This window comes from Mustela nigripes, chromosome 3, assembly GCF_022355385.1.
Source record: "Mustela nigripes isolate SB6536 chromosome 3, MUSNIG.SB6536, whole genome shotgun sequence".
NCBI lineage: Eukaryota > Metazoa > Chordata > Mammalia > Carnivora > Mustelidae > Mustela > Mustela nigripes.
The window spans coordinates 90,926,391-90,945,490 of NC_081559.1; the positions used below are offsets into that span (position 1 = coordinate 90,926,391).

Genomic DNA, 19,100 nt, shown 5'->3' on the forward strand with positions numbered 1-19,100 from the left:
ATTTCACCTTTCACATTATCTGGTTCAGCAGGAAGCCTTTTTGCCTCCCATGATGGTGGTGGTATCACAAGGCAGCTTTTGAAAAAGTTTAATAAAACAGGAGACTGTGTCCTTGAAAGATGAAAATAGACTTAAATTTTTCTTGGAATATTTTTCCATAAGATGAGGAAGATTTTAATGAGGACAGACTTGCTTCTTCATTAAAAAAAAAAAAAAAAAAAAGTATACTGAATCAAGAGACATAAATTTGCTGCTTATTAAAAATAAATTTTTTAAAACTGGAATAATACTGAAATCTAGTATTGAAAGACTCTAGTAACTTGATGGGCCTACCATTGTAAACACCAACTGTATGGTCATTTTAATTATAATTTTAATTTATGTCAGGGAATTATCTCTGAACTAAAGGGTAAAATGGGGAAAATGATCTGCCAGTGGCCAATAGAGGAGTGTAGGTGTTAGCAGAAAGAAGTATTTAACGAGGTCTTCTTGCCTAATCTAACGAGAAGCTTAGGACTATGGATTTTGAAGCATATTTCCGGGAACTAAAGAGCTTTATGTCATTACTTTAAGGTTATGTTACACACCATTCACCAAGTAAATACATTCCCAAACTTATTACAATTCTAAGCATTAAGCTTAGGGCCTCCCATAGGAATTTATTTTATACTTTTTTTTTTATACTTTTTTAAAGTAACAAACTATTTGATAGAAAATACTGAATAAAATAAATTCTTTGTTTAGTTTAACTCAGTACAGTCAGCTCACTTTCGGTTAGTTTCTTCTGAATGCTTTTAAAATAATCTACAAATGTGTGATCATGTTCGGGGAGTGCATTTGGCTACAGAATGTTCTCATTCAGGCTTGCCAGATCCTTCAGCCGAAAGATCTGTCCATACCACACCACGTGAGAAGTCACAAAATAGCCTCTGGCACTAGAAACCACAGCTATCATTTGTAACTTGGAATGAGTGCCTCAACATTTCTGATTTTACTATAGCTTGTAATATTTAGATTTTTAATTTTGGCTATCTTAACATGGCTGGGGCTATGCATACATCTCTTTTTCCTTTTAATTTCATTTAAAAAAAAATTTTTTTTTTAATTATTTGACACAGACAGAGATCACAAGTCGGCAGAGAGGCAGGCAGAGAGAGAGGGAGAAGCAGGCTCCCCACTGAGCAGGCAGCCCGATGTGGGGCTCTACCCCAGAACTCTGGGATCATGACCTGAGCTGAAGGCAGAGGCTTAACCCACTGAGCCACCCAGGTGCCCCTACTTTTAATTTCATTTTTGAAGTCATACTATTGCCCAGTAGATTTTGGCGACAGTATCTTCATTCACTTATCTGGAAGGTAAAGACTGGTTCTTATTCACCTTTGTGTCACTAGTACCTAAGCATAGCTCCTATCCTTGTAGCAGTTCTCGGTAAATGTTTGGTGAATGAATGAACGGACACCAGGGTGAGTCTCCACTCTGCCGCTACCCAGCTACAGCTCTGCTGGCTGGGCTGGAGCCATGATGTTGGTGACATCTAGACTATATTCCAAATAGATTTTCTCCTTACTTCATGAGCTTCTTTTATTTGAATGCCTACATTGAATTATTTAATTCTTTGTTTGCTTATGTCATTGGCTGAATTTGGACTGTATATTAATGTTTAGAATTAAATCATTTGCATACATTCCAAGTTTGGGGCTTTTAAAATCTTTTTTCCGTGGGAGATACTAAAAGCAGAATACATGGATGACTTTCACATTCACAAAATGTTTCTTTTGAAAATAGTAAATGGTGAACTATAAAAAGAAACATTTCAGTCCTCACCATAGAGGAGAATAAAATAAGACCTATATTTTGGATGAAACAAAAGATTGCATTATTATTTTCATCCTGTAGGAGCCTCACATCACCCCATTGTGTGTGTATCACTTGTGTTTTCTGGTTAAGATCACAAGGAAAAAAATGTTGGAGCTAAAATGCCTACCATTTCCCTACCTTCCCTGAGATTCAAAGGAATGGACGCCTGCCCCCTAGGTTTCTGGCTTCAACCTGACATGTAAGCATCTTTTGAAATGAAAAAACAAAACAAGTCTTTTGTAGAAGCAACACAGTCCCTGCTATTGGTTTGATTTAAGATACCAGAAAGCGCTTGCACTGGTCTTAAGTTAAATTGATAGAGGAATGTTTGCTCATTTAAATTCATCCTTATGAGGAACAAAACTTAAATGTAGTGTTTTCATAAGAGAAACCTTTCCTGTCAGTAAAATTTATTATTGCATCCTGATATTATAAACTGTACTCTTAACTATTTGTGATTTAAAATTATCATTTCTTACCTCTGTAGTTCAAGCAACTATCCTCAAAACTTTGAATGTTTTTGCTGTTTTACTTTTTAAATTAAGAATTCAGCTTGGGATAAAGAGGCAGGTGAAAGGTAAGGTATAGAGAAACATCGAATTCTTGAATTTGTTTTAGATTTTCTGTTTTCTGAATAAAAAGTTTATTCTTTGCAGGATCCATCATTAGAAAATACAAAAGCATATTAATAACATAAGGCAAAGATATGAAAGTAATTTGATAAAAATAAAGGAGCATATAAAGTATTATCATTAATAATAACTTTACTAAATCAAATCTGAAGATTCAGGACTGAATGAATGAAGTCATGCATTTCAGCCTTTTGGTAGGAGAAGAAGCAGGAGCAAGAATGCAAACCTACATTTCTTTTATTCCACTTTATTATATAATCACAGAAGAATCCTGAAGTTTGCTGACCACAATGCATACTTTTTTTCTAAAAAAAACTCCTTTCTCCAACTGCTCTGTTTTATGTATTGCCTCCCCTTATTCTTAGGGTTGCAGTAACATGCCATCTTTGATTTCTAAAAGCAAATCTAATAGTAAGTAGAAGTTTCATTTCCGCTATTTAGATATGTCAATTTCTCCTTCCTCTCCTAATACATTTTCCACAGTATATTACCGTATGTGTGTGCGTGCATGTGACCATACATCTCAAAGGCAGACATTTTCCATTTCCAGCTCATTTCTATCCATTATAGTAATAAATCTTTCTAGCGGACACCATAACGTTTGCACACCTTTGTGTTGTTTGTTCTGTCATTCTTGTCTAGCTATGGACTGGACCACGATGGGGAGTGGCCCCGCTGGACCAGTGGATACTCATGCCATGCAGAACTGTAAAGGCTATAAATGACGACTCTGAGCTAGTTTTTAATGAGCGGCCACTCTGAAACACTAAGCTAAGTCAGAACTTCCCGGCAGCCCTCCTCTCAGCAGTCCTCTGAGATTGATATAACTCTTTTGTTCCCATGTCACGGAGGAGGAAACAGACTGGCGAGGTTAAACAAACTAATTGTTTGTCATTCCTCATCCTTCCTGACACACGGCAGGGTCACTAGTACGTGGCATGGGAGCAGGCACCTAGCAACATCCCTGCAACATTGCATGAATGACTTCATGAAGTCACTTGCCCTGGTCAGTGTCAAGGCCAAAAGGGATCCATGGCCTCTGATTCCAAACCCAGTCACCTAACCTCAAGTATACCGTGTCAGAAAGAAGCTGTTAACATCACCTAGAAACAGCGAGAGGAGCAAGGAGAGCCTGGAAGTGAGAGCAATAACGGCTAGGGGTGTGGAGGCAAAATTGAGTCTAAGTCAGGACAGAGGAAGACAGTAAGCAGATGCAGCTGTTTCCGTAGCTTTGCCAACCACACAAGGAAAAGTGAGAGCCCGAGGCACATGTCTGCATTTGCACCCGAAAGGTTGCATGGCTGAGGTCCTCGACTCTTGAGGAACAGGTGACCACTTACTTGCCCACTGGGCATGGACATGGAGATGGGAGGAAGTCTCTGTAAGCAGCAGTCTGAACTCAGAGACGCCCACCTAACCTGGGGAGAATGAGTCTGACTCGGTCCTTGCACGGTGGGACTAGAGCCTGGAAGAACTACTCCCTTCACAACAGTGGAAAAAGCCAGACGAAAAGGACCAGAGTTGTGACCAAGAAGCAGATTCAAGGTGGTCCATAAAGGAAGGGAGGCTTATGAAGAGGAGGGAGGTCTGGACACCAGAAGGAGGGAGACAGGGAAGATGATGGTGGAGTAGCAGATTGAGGGAATCAGTAACTGCAGGGGGGATCAGATACACCCGCCCAATGTCAAAACATTGAGCTCATCAAAGCAAAGCTTGGTCTAGGAGGTGGTGGTATACACTGATAGGATAACATGTTCATACAGGCCTCTGAAGACTGACGGGACATAGTAGGACCAGTGCCAACGATGACAGTGAATAACTGCCCCCCTCCCCTCTGAGAGCCTTTCGTTTGTCCTTTTCTTTTCTTCACCTTCTTTTCTTTGGACAGAAAAGACATCCATTCTTAAGCCAGTCATCAATTCACATATTATTGGTCTGTACTTGTTAGGGGGAAAATGCTCTCATATATTTTATTGGTGGAGACAAAATTCTTAGAACAGTATATTCTGATAGTCACAGCCAAACCACATTATATGCCTGCAGAAAACACACAGTGTTTTTTGTTTGTTTTGTTTTGTTTTGTTTTTAATGGCCAAGCCACTCTTCTACTAGTAATGATCATAAAGAGAGAGTAAGATGTTTAAAGCTATGGATTTAAAAATAAAATAACAGGGTAGCTTCAGTCATTTTAAAAAGATTTTATTAGGGGCACCTGGGTGACTCAGTGGGTTAAAAATATTTTATTTGTTTATTTACTTACTTACGATGAGAGGACAGAGTGGGTGGGGGGAGGGAGAGGCAGGAAGAGAGAATCTCCAGCAGACTCCCAGCTGAACGTGGAGCTGATGACACAGGGCTCAGTCCCACCATTCTGAGATCATGATCTGAGCCAAAATCAAGGGTTAGAGGCCCACCAAACTGAGCCACTCAGGTGCTCCTAGCTTTAGTCATTTTTATAAGTTTCATTAATATGTAATTCACAGACCATAAATTTGACCCTTTCAAAAATGTACAGTTCAGTGGTTTTTAGTATATTCACAGAGTTGTGCAATTGTCACTATCTAATTTTAGAACATTTTCATTTTATCCCCAAAAGATATCCTACCCATTAACAGTCACCCTCATCTCCTACTTCCTCCAGCCAGAGACAATTCAAGTTATTTCTTTATGGAGTGACTATTCTGGGCATTTCATACAAATGGAATCACATACTATCTGGTCATTTATGACTGTCTTTTTTCACTTAGCATAATGTTTTCAAGGTTCATCTATGTTATAGCAGGTATCAGTACCTCATCCCCTTGCATGACCAAATAATATTCCATTATCAAGATACACCACAATTTGTTTACCCACTTACCAGTTGATGGACATTAGTTTGTCTTTTTCAACTAGAAGTGGTTCATGTCTGGATAACTATGACCTCAAAGTGATACCCCATGGCATATGTAAATCCATTTCTTCCTATGTTGGGTGCAGACTCACGGCCTTAGTCACAAACACCCAAACAACTACATGGTTGCAATGGCAACTTTCTTGAAATATATTTGAGAATTCTTTCTTTTGGCCAGCTCTTTGAAATGTGAATTACCTATATTAACCAGAAGAAATAGTCTTGCAAATTAGAAGTGATCTCATGGACTTATACCAATACATGTTGAATTAGAAGTGAAAAGTCATGAAAAAATATTTTTGCTGTTTGTGTTTGCCATATCCATGTCCAAGCAATATTTGTTACATTTAAACCACTACCATATCTCTAGTCTCTATTATGATGTTGATAATAATAGTAGTAGTAATGTTGTAATGTTCCAGGTCAGTCTATATGCCTCCCAGATACCTTCGGACATGGCAAAACTTGAGTCGAGATTTAAATTAAGTCACTATTTCATTTTCTTTGAATTCATAGAATAAATAAATAGGTAAATAAAGCTGGCTTGCTCTGGACCCAGGAAAGGTTGGAGGGAAAGGGAGGCAGTGCCAGCTTGCTGGGAGTGAATACAGTGTCAACCAAGTGAGGGATCTGCATTGCTCATTGGTGTGTCCTGCTGTTGTTTTACACACACTCCTGTCACATTCATACATTGTGACATCCACAATGTTGATGTTTTGGGAATCTTGGGAAGAAATCTTTATTCTCATTTTATGTGATTATATATTAATGTCTGAGTTTTTTGTTTTTTGTTTTTTAAGTTGAAATATAGGTACACATAATGTTCCATTAGTTTCAGGTATATAACATAGTGATTTGAATTTCTTTCTTTTTTTTTATAAACATATATTTTTATCCCCAGGGGTACAGGTCTGTGAATCGCCAGGTTTATACACTTCACAGCACTCACCATAGCACATAACCTCCCCAATGTCCATAACCCCACCCCCCTTCTCCCAACCCCCCTCCCCCCAGCAACCCTCAGTTTGTTTTGTGAGATTAAGAGTCACTTATGGTTTGTCTCCCTCCCAATCCCATCTTGTTTCATTTATTCTTCTCCTACCCACTTAAGCCCCCATGTTGCATCACCACTTCCTCATATCAGGGAGATCATATGACAGTTGTCTTTCTCCGATTGACTTATTTCGCTAAGCATGATACCCTCTAGTTCCATCCATGTTGTCGCAAATGGCAAGATTTCATTTCTTTTGATGGCTGCATAGTATTCCATTGTGTAAATATACCACATCTTCTTGATCCATTCATCTGTTGATGGACATCTAGGTTCTTTCCATAGTTTGGCTATTGTAGACATTGCTGCTATAAACATTCGGGTGCATGTGCCCCTTCGGATCACTACGTTTGTATCTTTAGGGTAAATACCCAGTAGTGCAATTGCTGGGTCATAGAGTAGTTCTATTTTCAACACTTTGAGGAACCTCCATGCTGTTTTTCAGAGTGGTTGCACCAGTTTGCATTCCCACCAACAGTGTAGGAGGGTTCCCCTTTCTCCGCATCCTCACCAGCATCTGTTATTTCTTGACTTGTTAATTTTAGCCATTCTAACTGGTGTGAGGTGATATCTCATTGTGGTTTTGATTTGTATTTCCCTGATGCCAAGTGATGTGGAGCACTTTTTCATGTGTCTGTTGGCCATCTGGATGTCTTCTTTGCAGAAATGTGTTCATGTCTTCTGCCCATTTCTTGATTGGATTATTTGTTCTTTGGGTGTTGAGTTTGCTAAGTTCTTTATAGATTTTGGACACTAGCCCTTTATCTGATATGTCATTTGCAAATATCTTCTCCCATTCTGTCAGTTGTCTTTTGGTTTTGTTAACTGTTTCAAAAGCAAACACTTTTGATCTTGATGAAATCCCAATAGTTGATTTTTGCCCTTGCTTCCCTTGCCTTTGGCGATGTTCCTCGGAAGATGTTGCAGCGGCTGAGGTTGAAGAGGTTGCTGCTGTGTTCTCCTCAAAGATTTTGATGGATTCCTTTCTCACATTGAGGTCTTTCATCCATTTTAAGTCTATTTTTCATGTGTGGTGTAAGGAAATGGTCCAATTTCATTTTTCTGCATGTGGCTGTCCAATTTTCCCAACACCATTTGTTGAAGAGACTGTGTTTATTCCACTGGACATTCTTTCCTGCTTTGTCGAAGATTAGTTGGCCATAGAGTTGAGGGTCTATTTCTGTGCTCTCTATTCTGTTCCATGTATCTATGTGTCTGTTTTTGTGCCAGTACCATGCTGTCTTGATGATGACAGCTTTGTAATAGAGCTTGAAGTCCGGAATTGTGATGCCACCAACGTTGGCTTTCTTTTTCAATATTCCTTTGGCTATTCGAGGTCTTTTCTGGTTCTATATAAATTTTAGGATTATTTGATCCATTTCTTTGAAAAAAATGGATGGTGTTTTGATAGGAATTGCATTAAATGTGTAGATTGCTTTAGGTAGCATAGATATTTTCACAATACTCATTCTTCCAATCCAGGAGCATGGAACATTTTTCCATTTCTTTGTGTCTTCCTCAATTTCTTTCATGAGTACTTTATAGTTTTCTGAGTATAGATTCTGTGTCTCTTTGGTTAGGTTTATTCCTAGGTATCTTATGGTTTGGGGTGCAATTGTAAATGGGATTGACTCCGTGATTTGAATTTCTATCGGTTACGCTAGGCACAGCTCACCACAAGCATAGCTACCACTTGTCACTCTACATTGTTATTACAATACCATACCAAAGTGTTTTTGAAATGAATATTCAGCAAAAATATTAGTAAGAAAAATCCTGTCAAAAGTGCATCAATACTTAAGATCCAAATTCATCTCTTCATTATTTAAAAAAAAAAAAACCTGCTTTTTGTTTTTTGTTTTTTGTTTTTTCTCACTGTGCTCTATTGGAGATCACTCACTTTCTTCCAGGATTTCTAAGTATTTTAACCTAGGTAGGTTCCAGAAAAACATCCACACCTCCTTCGGGCTTCAGCCCCTCATCCAAGAGATTACCTGAAGACAGATTCAAGTGTTAGCTCAGAGACGTCTCACGTGTCTCTGATACATGAGATACCTAACTCAGAAGTTGTGGAGGATAAATAAAACAATCTGAATTTTGAGCCCAAGACTCATTATTCCTGGGATTAATACCTTCGTAATGAACTGGTTCAATTCGAGCCAAATTTTATGTTTCTCCCTTTCATTTGGAATGCTGACAGTTGGCTGGAATTATGGGCTAATGATGGCATGGGATTGACTTTTCAGGCTCATAAATAGAGAGCAATATGCTAGCTTCTGCAGAACGTGTAACCATGAATTAGCAATAGTGCATTTTACCATGGTAACATTCTACCCATTAATGCCTAAATCGAGTGCAATACAGGGCTTTCTGTACTTCGGGGATCCTCTACTTCTCTCTGTTCTGCATCTAGGTAATTATATCAGATCTGGGGAAGCAGAAACAAATGTAGTTAATATCCAAACAGTTCTAGTAGCAATCCAGAATGGAATTAGATGTAACCACTATGGAAAGTATATAATGCACTAAACCTTGCTTTCACATCAATTTCTGCTACTTTTGTTCAATTAACTTGGGTTTTTTTCTTGTGAAATTAAGATATTTGTGTCGAGGTTATTTCATTTCAGGACCACGAGTAATTTACAAGTGGTACAAGTTCCCCATATAGGGAAATTAGATGACAAGAGGTACCGTCCCCAGTTGAGAAATTCGTTTATCTCTTTCAGAAATAACTGGGATTTGGATCATATAATTTCAGAACTTCAATAGTGAGAAATATGAACCAAAAAATGGGGGATGATTTCCTGTTTTTCTAACATTCTCAAAAATCACGTCAAACAGAAGGTAAGCAAAGGTAGCTCTCAGAGACCCTGACCTAACGTTTCTTTATTATTTCTGAGCTCCCCAGCTCTCATCCCTGAGTAGCTGCACGAATGCGGGTGTGCATGGCTGTGCAGGCCATCCATCCCTTGGGCCAGTGGCCTCCGCAGCTCTGCCAACACCATCTCAGCTGGAGACGGTAGCTATCTTTGAACACTATGCTACCATGGACCGATTTCCCTCATTTCCATGCGCAACAAAGGCGAACCATCAACAGCATTCCCGTCGCAGAGAATCAGGCCAAGTTGTCAGACAAAGGTGTTTTCATTCCTGTTCTCAGATCTGTTAAGTGGATTTCTGTTTTGTTGTATTTTAAAATAAGTCATTTTCACCAGGAGTTGATACAACGCCTCAGACTTGCCAGGAAAATGCGGAGGGGGAGTGGGAAGCAAGGGGATTGTCCCAACATGGCTCTTCTCTCTAAGGATCTGTTTCACAATGTATTTTTTTCCCACCCAACCCCCACTCACATCTCTCCTTACACTGACTGTTCAAAAGTACAGGAGGCACCAGCACTGGTTTCTGACACTGCCTTAGCGAATTTGCTGTGTGGCTTCATGCTTATCCTTTCAGATCTGTGGTGAGGCCTCCTTCCCCCACCCCCCCCAAAAAGCCCCATCGTGAACACATTCTTACTGCGATCTATAAAGGAAGCAAGAGACTCTAAACTTTATAATGCAATAAGAATTAAAATTTGGATGATAAAAGTTACTACACATGAGTGAGTTTGTCTCTCCAAATCAGGGAAATAAATTAGGTTCCCTGCTTTGTAGCATATGGTATCCTCAGAATTGCCTTCATATAATTATAACTCTGTTTATTAAAAAGAATTATGTAACAGTATGGTTGATTTATTCTGATGTGATTGGCTTAGTAGCTTAATTGGACTAAAGCAATATACTCGAGATAAAATTAATTTAATTAGCTGATTCATTTCAGGATGACTAGAACCCCTCATCACACTTTGATAATCTTCTGAAAAGGTGTGTGGGCAAACAAGCAAAGTTCATGAACAATCGGATACCCGTGTGGTATGTTGATTAAGAGAGAAAATAGGGGGAAAATAGAGTAGCGGAGTACCTATTGCCAGAGAGATGAAAAATAATACTTTACCTCAAGCTCTTAACTCTTTTTTTTCCAATGGACAGATTTTCTCAAAGACGTCTGCGGTCCTAGAACCCTGTCTTCCTAAGTTAACCAGGACCTAGTTACTAAAGTCTACTCCTGACTTGTCCTTCCTTTTTCTGCCGCAGACTGCAGTCATGATCTCCAGTGGGGCAGGCCTTTTGTGCCCCCTGGGCGCTAAGGTGAAGAACTGAGCATGAACTTGAGCCCAATATGAGCCAGTGTGCACGGTTCTTTTCTGTGGACTGAGAACACCAGTGTGCAAATTTGTACCATTTCAGCAAAAGAGGATTTTAGGGATATGGATGGATTAGGGAAAAACTGCCATGGCTGTTACAAAAGCAACTCAAAGTGCGCATATCCAAATAATTCTAGAGAGTCAAGAACTGTATCTTCTCACCTGCTTCTGGTCTGTTCTCCCTGCTTGTGCCCCCCCCCCCCCAATAGTCTAATCTGTTCCGTACAGTGCCAGTAGATAATATATTATATATCTTTTTGTTTCTTTATACGTATGTACAGCTTCTGCCTCATTCCTGAGGCAGATTCACTACTGCTGGGTTAATCTTACACTGCATCTTTGATCATATGTCATTTCCCTACTTGAGAGCAGATGGCTTTTCATCAGCTAAACTGCAGAGGAAGAAAATCACAGTTCTTCAACCCGGTGCTCATGTCCCTCTGTAACCTGCTCCCACCATAGTCCTCTGGCCTCGCCTAATGTGACCCCCACTGAGGGTGACAGGAACTTGGGACTTCTTGCCCTTTCCTCCCGGCCACTCTCGTCCTGCATACCGTGGCTCATTCCGTATTCTCTTTCCACAGTAGCTCCTCACCACATTTCATTTCTGTTTACCACAGGAAATCTTTTCTGATCGTCGGGGTCAATACTTACTTCTTCCTCTTCTGAGTGTGTGTGTGTGTGTGTGTGTGTGTGTGTGTGTGTGTGTAAAATTTGAGGGGATAAATATTGTGAATGTTTGTTTGTGTCTACCTAGTTTTGTTTCCACGAGGGCTGTGGCCCATCTTCTCTACCCCCCGCACGTCCTGGTGCAGCAGTCAGATCTGAAACCTGAGGTGGCATTCGATGATTACTTGTTGCATAAATGAAAGCACATTACTGTGATTGTGGTTGTGGTGTTGCCTATCATTGTTGTTACTTTATTTTTATCACTGATACAGACATACCTAAGAGCCTGCGGGTTCGGTTCCAGACCACTGCGATAAAGCAAATATCATATTAAAGCAAGTCAAATGATTTTTTAGTTTTCCAGGATCTATAAAAGTTATGTTTCAGGGTGCCTGTCTGGCTCAGTCAGTAGAGTGTGCAATTCTTGATCCCCAGGTTGTGAGTTTGACCCCATGCTGGGTATAGAGATGACTGAAAACTAAAATCTTGGGGGAAAAATGTTATGTTTACAGTCTACAGTGGTCTGTTGAGTGTGTACTAGTATTATGTCTGAAAAAATGTACATACCTTAACTATGCAAAACTTTGTTGGTAAAAAATTGCTAACCATATCTGAACTTTTAGCAAGATGTTAATGGCTACTCAATAATCAAGAAGGTGGTTGCTGAAGGTTGGAATGGTTGTGGCGATTTCTTAAAATAAGGCTACAGAGAAGTTTGCCACATTAATTGACTCTTCCTTTCATGAACAATTTCTTTGTAGCATGTGACACTGTTTGTTTGATAGCATTTTACCCACAATAGAACTTCTTTTAAAGTTGGAGTTAGTCTTCTCCAACACTGGCACTGTTTTATCAACTAAGTTTATGTAATATTCTAAATCCTTTGTTGTCATTTCAACAATCTTCACAGCATCTTTACCAGGAATAGATTCCATCTCAAGAAACCACTTTCTTTGCACATCCATAAGAAGCAATCCCTCATCCGTGAAAACTTTATCATGAGATTGCAATTCAGTCACATTTTCCGGCTCCACTCTAATTTTAGTTCTCTTGCTGTTTCCACCCCATCTGCAGTCATTTCTTCCACTGAAGTCTTGAACCCCTCAAAGTCATCCAGGACGGTTAGAATCAACTTCTTCCAAACCCAATGGATGCCTAATGTTTTGACCTCTTCCCATGAATCATGAATGTTCTGGATGACATCTGGGAAGGTGAATCCTTTTCAGAAGGTTTTCAATTGACTCTGCCCAGATCCATCCAAGGAATCATTATTTAGGGCGGCCACAGCTTTGCAAATATATATATTTTTTAATAATAAGGCTTGAAAGTCAAAATTACTCCCTGATCCATAGGCTGCAGAATGGATGTTGTGTTAGCAGGCATGAAAACAACTTTAATTTCATTGTCCCTTTCCATCAGAGCTCTTGGGTGACCAGGTGCATTGTCACCAAGCAGTAATATTTTGAAAGGAATCTTTTTTTTTTCTGAACAGAAGCTCTCTCAACAATAGGGTTACAATATGCAATAAGCAGTGCTGTAAACAGATGTGCTGTCATCTAGGCTTTATTGTTCCATTTATAGAGCACAGGCCAAGTAGATTTGGCACAATTTATGAGGGCCCTAGGATATTCAGAATGGTAAATAAACATTGGCTTTGACTTCAAGTCCCCAGCTGCATTCGCCCCATCAAGAGAGTCAGCCTGTCCTTAGAAGCTTTCAAATCAGACATTGACTTCTCCTCTCTAGCTATGAAAGTCTGAGATGACATCTTCCAGTAGAAGGCTGCTTTGACTAAATTGAAAATCTGTTGTTGAGTGTAGCCATCTTCATTCTCAGAACTCAGATCTGAGATCTTCTGGATCTAGATCTCAGCTAGATCTTCTGGATAATGTGTTACTTCTGGATAATGTTAATCTGTCAGCACTTCCTGCTTCACCTTCTACTTCTAAATTACAGAAATGGCTTCTTTCCTTAAACTTGATGATCCAAACCTGGCTAGCTTCAAACTTTTCTTCTGCAACTTCCCAACCTCTCTCAGCCTTCATCGAAATGAGGAGAGTTACGACCTTTTCCTGGATCAGACTTTGGTTAAGGGAATGTTGTGGCTGGTTTGATCTTCTCTCCAAACCAAGGAAACCTCCATTTTAGCAGTAAGGCCATTCCCCTTTCTTATTCGTGTGTTTACTGGAGTAGCAATTTTCACTTCCTTCAGGAACTTCTCTTTTGCATTTGCAACTTGGCTGGCTGTTTGGTACCGGAGGCCTTGCTTTCAGCCTGTCACGGCTTTCAACACACCTCCCTCACTGAGCTTAAGCATTTCTGGTCTTTGCTTGAAAGCAAGAAGTTTGTGACTTTTCCTTTTGCTTGAGCACTTAGAGGCCATGGTATGGTTACAGGCTGGTCTAACATCAATATTGTTGTGTCTTAGGGAATAAGGAGGCCCAAAGGGAAAGAGAGAAAAAAGGGACTGGATGGTTGGTGGAAGAGTCAGAACACACATTTATATATTATTTGCTGTCTTACATGGGCATGGTTGATGGTGCCCCAAAAGAGTTACAGTAGTAACACTCAGGATCACTGAAGACAGATCCCCATAACAAATACAGTAATAACAAAAAAGTTTGAAATATTGTGAGAAATACCAGAGTGACACAGAGACAGACATGAGCAAATGCTATTGGAAAAATGAAGGTTGCCACAAACTTCCTGTTTGTTAGGAAAAAAAGAAAGAAAGAAAGAAAGAAAGAAAGAAAGAAAGAAAGAAAACGAAATAAAAGAAAAAAGAAATATCTGCAAAATGCAAAAAACTGAAGGCAAATAAAATGAGCTATGCCTAAACAGTGCTTTGTAGTTTCTGCTCCTCCTTGGGCAATAAAACATCGCCTATGGAAGCAATCATTGCTAACTTATTCACCATCCTGTATCCAATGTCAACTTTAATCTGTTGCTTAAGAAGTATTTTCTCTTAAAAAATAAGACCCTGTTTCCTAAGAGTTTGTTAATTTTTGAAGCCTTTGAAGGCTTTGAGGGTTTTTCTGGCTCCCATCATACTGGGTAGTCTGTGGGTTGCAGGCAGATAAGGTCTCTGAGGATGGTGTCACAGGTGTGTCCATAACCGAAGAAGCTGATGAGAGACAAAATCCCAGTTCACCTGCTTCTGCCCCCTTTGATGCTACAGCACATGTGGCATGTGTGATAACATGTTTCCCACAAGCAGCACTAACCAGGCAGAGCAAGAGAAGCAAATTCAGGCAGTCCCCTCGGTTCTGCCTCTTTGTTTCAGTGAAGTTAGATTAGGGTTGCACTGCATTGCATTGAACTTGGGTGCTTTGATTTCTTTTGTTGTAGGAACAAAACTGTAAAAGAGAGAATAGAACAGAGGTGCTTCTATAATGAGCATTGAAGTGATCGAGGAAATCTATATTGGACAAAAGACCCATTTATCAGTGCCATGAAAATCCTTTGAATAACCACAGTGTTTTTTTTTTTTTCTTTAAAGTCTTTTATCCCTTGTCGTCTGAGGTAATAGGTATATCTCTAAAGGTTAGATAAAGATTTTTGCACACAATGAGAGAAGATGAAATATGTTTTCCAAAATAAAATTATAAATAGTGATTACTATATGGAGGTGAGTCAATTAATTGTTGTGAGCTATTCCCAGTATTTTTTTCCTTCATCATTTTATTTAATTACAAAAACAAGCCCCATATTGTTACCATTGTTACCATTTTCCAGTTTAAGAAATTAAGTTTTAGAAAGCAATAAAGTGGTTTGGAATCCAAAACCTAATCCAAACTCTGCTTTCTTTCTACTACACTGGATTTCATCTATATATGAGAATGAAGATGTACAGCTTAACTGGACAATGGAACAACTCCTTTGTGTTGGTCACTGGATTATTAACCACAAGTTAGACTGGCAGTGACTTTGAAAGGATGACACACCACATAATGATTCAAAGAAGCACTCTCCTTATTACTTGCCTGAAAGTTGTGTGTTGTGTATTTTATAGACACCGATTAGGATACCAGCAATTTGGCAGGGCTGGGCATCCAGTTCTGACTAATTCCAACACATTGCTCTTGACTTGAGAGATAATATCCCTGGATGGCCGAGACATTCCAGAGACAGATTGGCTCTGAAATATGTAGTAAAATGTGTGGGGATTGGTGATAGGGGAAAGTAAGAAAGAAGGATACCATATAATGGGATCCTAACTCTAAAACCCACAAAAATCAGTCTCAACCATCAGCTATTTTTTATAGTACCTATGAGATTTATGACCTTTTAGATCAATAAAAACCAAGTCCAGACATCCAATATCGTTTCCAGACTAGTACCATATTTATGTTCAAGCACAGCTTTTTGCCTGCCACAAACTCCTTTCCCACCTGACCTCAAAAGACTGACTTCTCAAGATTTTATTCTTGGCTTTCTCGCTTAGTAAAATCTTCTCTACCACACCCCAGTTAATATCTCCCACTATTAAGACTAATTACCACTTACAAACTGATGGCTACTAGATCTATACCTCTGACCTTGATCATTTTTCTTATTTTCATCTTTTGATTCTACATTTTTACCATGATGCCTCTGAGCTACTATAAGCTTATTGAATTACCTATTTTCTCTTCCTGTCCCTGAACATCCCCTGCTCACCATATTGCCTCTGTTCACCATGGTACCATCAGCCATCCAAGCATCCAAACACAAATCCCTAGAATCGTCCTGAGTGCATTTCTCCTTCACCCCCCTTAGTCTCCCCCACCAACACGAGGTCATATTTACTCTCTCCTGTCCTCCTGTCCAGATCTCCTCCCACTCCTGGCATCTCCCTCTGGCTTTTGATTGTCACCTTTCTAACTGGTGCTCACTCCCTCTATTCCATATTCCGTTCTTCTACAAGCACACATTCACTTCTCATGATTTAGCTCAAACACAACCATGTTTGTAAAGCTTTCTCTAGTTTGAACATTTCTTCCTCTCTGCCACCAATCACACTGAATAGATACTTTATCTCATTGCCTCCCTGTGATATTGTGAGTTACAAGGCGTATATATTTGGTCATTCAGATAGATATAGAGAAAATATATTTCTCTTACATATTTGGTCTTTTGGGTTCTTGACTCACAACACACCAAATCCTTGGAATTTCCTGAACAGTAAGCATCTTTTGTTGTAATATTTGGTTTCTCATCTTCAGTTCCTAATACCACTTCAGAGCCATACAGGTGTAATGGGTATCTCATGTTCACAACAAACCCCTTTGCACCACAACTGGGTTTATGGTAATGAGATGACTTTTGTGTAGCACCTAAGGATGGGGACTGGTTGCCAGGGGAATCAACCCTGTGATTAGAGGGTTGGAAATTTCAGTCCCATGCCCCTGACCTCTAGGAAGTAGGGAGGAACTAGAGGTTGAATCAATCACCAATAATTTAATGAATCATCAGTGATTTAATCAATCTTGCCTATGTAAGGAAGCCTCCATAAAAACCCAAAAGGAATGGGTTCAGAGAGCTTCCAGGTTGGGTGAATACATGGAGATTTGGGGAGAGTGGCCTATTTGGAGAGGGCATGGAAGCTCTGCACCTCTTCACCATACCTTCCTCTATGTATCTCTTACTTCTGACCATCCTGAGTGACGTTCTTTTATGATAAATCTGTGATTAGTAAGCAAACTGTTTCTGAGTTATGTGAGTCACTCTAGCAAATTAATTGAACCCCAAAAAAGTCATTGGAACCTCCAACCTGTAGGTGGTTGGTCAGAAGCACAGGCAGTGACCCGGACTTGCAGTTGACATCTCATATTGGGGATGGGAACAGTCTCATGGGACTGACTCCGTAACCTATGGGATGTGACGCTATCTCTGGATAGATAGTGTCAACCTATAAAGGAGGCAAAACTGAAAAAGAACAAAGACATTTATCTGGGAGTCTCAGAATTGTAATTCAGGGAGGGCAGATTCCAGCAGTAACCAGAAAAGTGTCCTGCCTACAAGGTGAATGCAGGGGGTTTTATGAGTCAAAAAAGACGGGGAACAATTAATGACTCGAATAAATGAGGACAAAAAAAGTATTCATTGATACTAACAGGCAGAGCTGCTTTTGGTTACACATTGATCAACTCTTCTATTGATGTTAAAAAATGAAACTACTCCTGGGTACCTTAATTAGTTTAGCTATTATGTCTTTAAAAAGTCCACAACCCATTGTCTTATGATGAAGATGTCCATTGTCCTGTTGACTTTATAAACAATTGCTTGTAAAATATTTGCTTGCTGTTTCTGGCACAGTCCAAAGGTCTTTTTGCCCAGTTCACAATGAGTTCATTAAAAAGAAAATGGAGATTTTCTCTAAATGGAGTCTCTCATGCCCTGAAATTTTATCTAATTCCACAATAATGTCAGATTTTGAGTTAAATTTAAAGACACCCAGCTGGTACCAGAACATTGCTTATTGGTGGGGAGAAAACAACCCCCCACACATTGAGATTGGGTGCTCAGAACTTTACTCCCCTTTTAAAACACAAAGTTGAGAACAAAGATGGAGCCCTATTGATCTTTGTATTCCTGATGCTCAGACTGTAATAAGTAGTTAAGTTTTTATTAAATCAAATATCCCCAAGCTGAGTTCTGCTTCTCAGTAACTTCCATGCATTCTTTCAGACCTACTCTTGACAACTACTCCAAATGTCTCCTTTTATTTGACATTTTATCTAATATTTACAAACAACATTCTGATTGATTCTGAAATCTTCTTGCTTCCTGATGTAGAACTGCAAATCTTTCCATTACCACTGTCTTTATGTTCTGGAAACTTCCAGATCCTGGTCCACCCATCTTCTGGAGACAGTTCATTACTTAATGCTCCTTTCAGAACCAAGTGTGAATATCACTACGTGATCTGAAGTCCATGAGTGCAGTGACCTCCTTTGATCACCCCATATAACGTCCTTCTATAATGTGACCAAAAATTGGGAGAGTTTTCTTAGGTGTTATATCCCCTTCTTGCTTAAGTATAGCTGGAGGACAACTAAACATACAGATATTTTTTTCACATGAAACAACAATTTCCACAGAAAGTTTTTCCAGGTTTAAGTGCAAAGACTTCCATTTTTCTCCATTAATTTCATATTCTTTCCTTTTTGCCTTTCAAGATCTTTCAGATTCTCGGTTCTGTAATCTGATAGGCAAATAATCTTTTCCAGTTTAGAGTCACTGCAGATTTGATAAGTGGTTTCCCCCTTGATTCACACAGAAATAAAATATCTAGATATTTACCTCTGTTTTAAGTCAGATATTCTCTCTAAATCTCTGTAATGTTCTATTCTGTCTTTCTAAGGTACCCCCAGTTAACAAAATAGCCTTCTGTTTATATTGATTTCTTTAAATACACTTATCACTGGATCACTCATACTAACCAATTTCATAGAAATTTTTCAGTTAATAGAAAAATCATTTTAAGGGAATTTCTCCTTTAAATCATTTCATTATAGGCCATGTTGATACATGGAATGAGAAAGAATTTTTAGAAGATACAACACAGCTTACTTCAATAAATTCACTTTTCTCAAATTCTTAATAAAAGAAAAAAGAAAGAAAGAAAAGAAACAAGTCCTAAGGTATTGGAAGCATTTGTGCATGTTAAACAGGACAAGAAATGATTTAAGAGCACAGAAGCTGCATTTTGAAAAGGAGAAAATGTAGTCAGTTGCTTGAAAGTCTATTTTGCACAATACCAAATATTTGTGA

General features: G+C 39.1%; 1 protein-coding gene and 1 pseudogene across 1 annotated transcript in view; one reads left to right on the forward strand and one right to left on the reverse strand.

The window, feature by feature from the left end:
- Positions 1-19,100, forward strand: part of NXPH2 (neurexophilin 2) — a 114,021-nt gene that overhangs the window by 30,033 nt on the left and 64,888 nt on the right. The gene's annotated exons all lie outside the window — the stretch shown is intronic.
- Positions 11,983-14,262, reverse strand: LOC132013344 (tigger transposable element-derived protein 1-like; annotated as a pseudogene).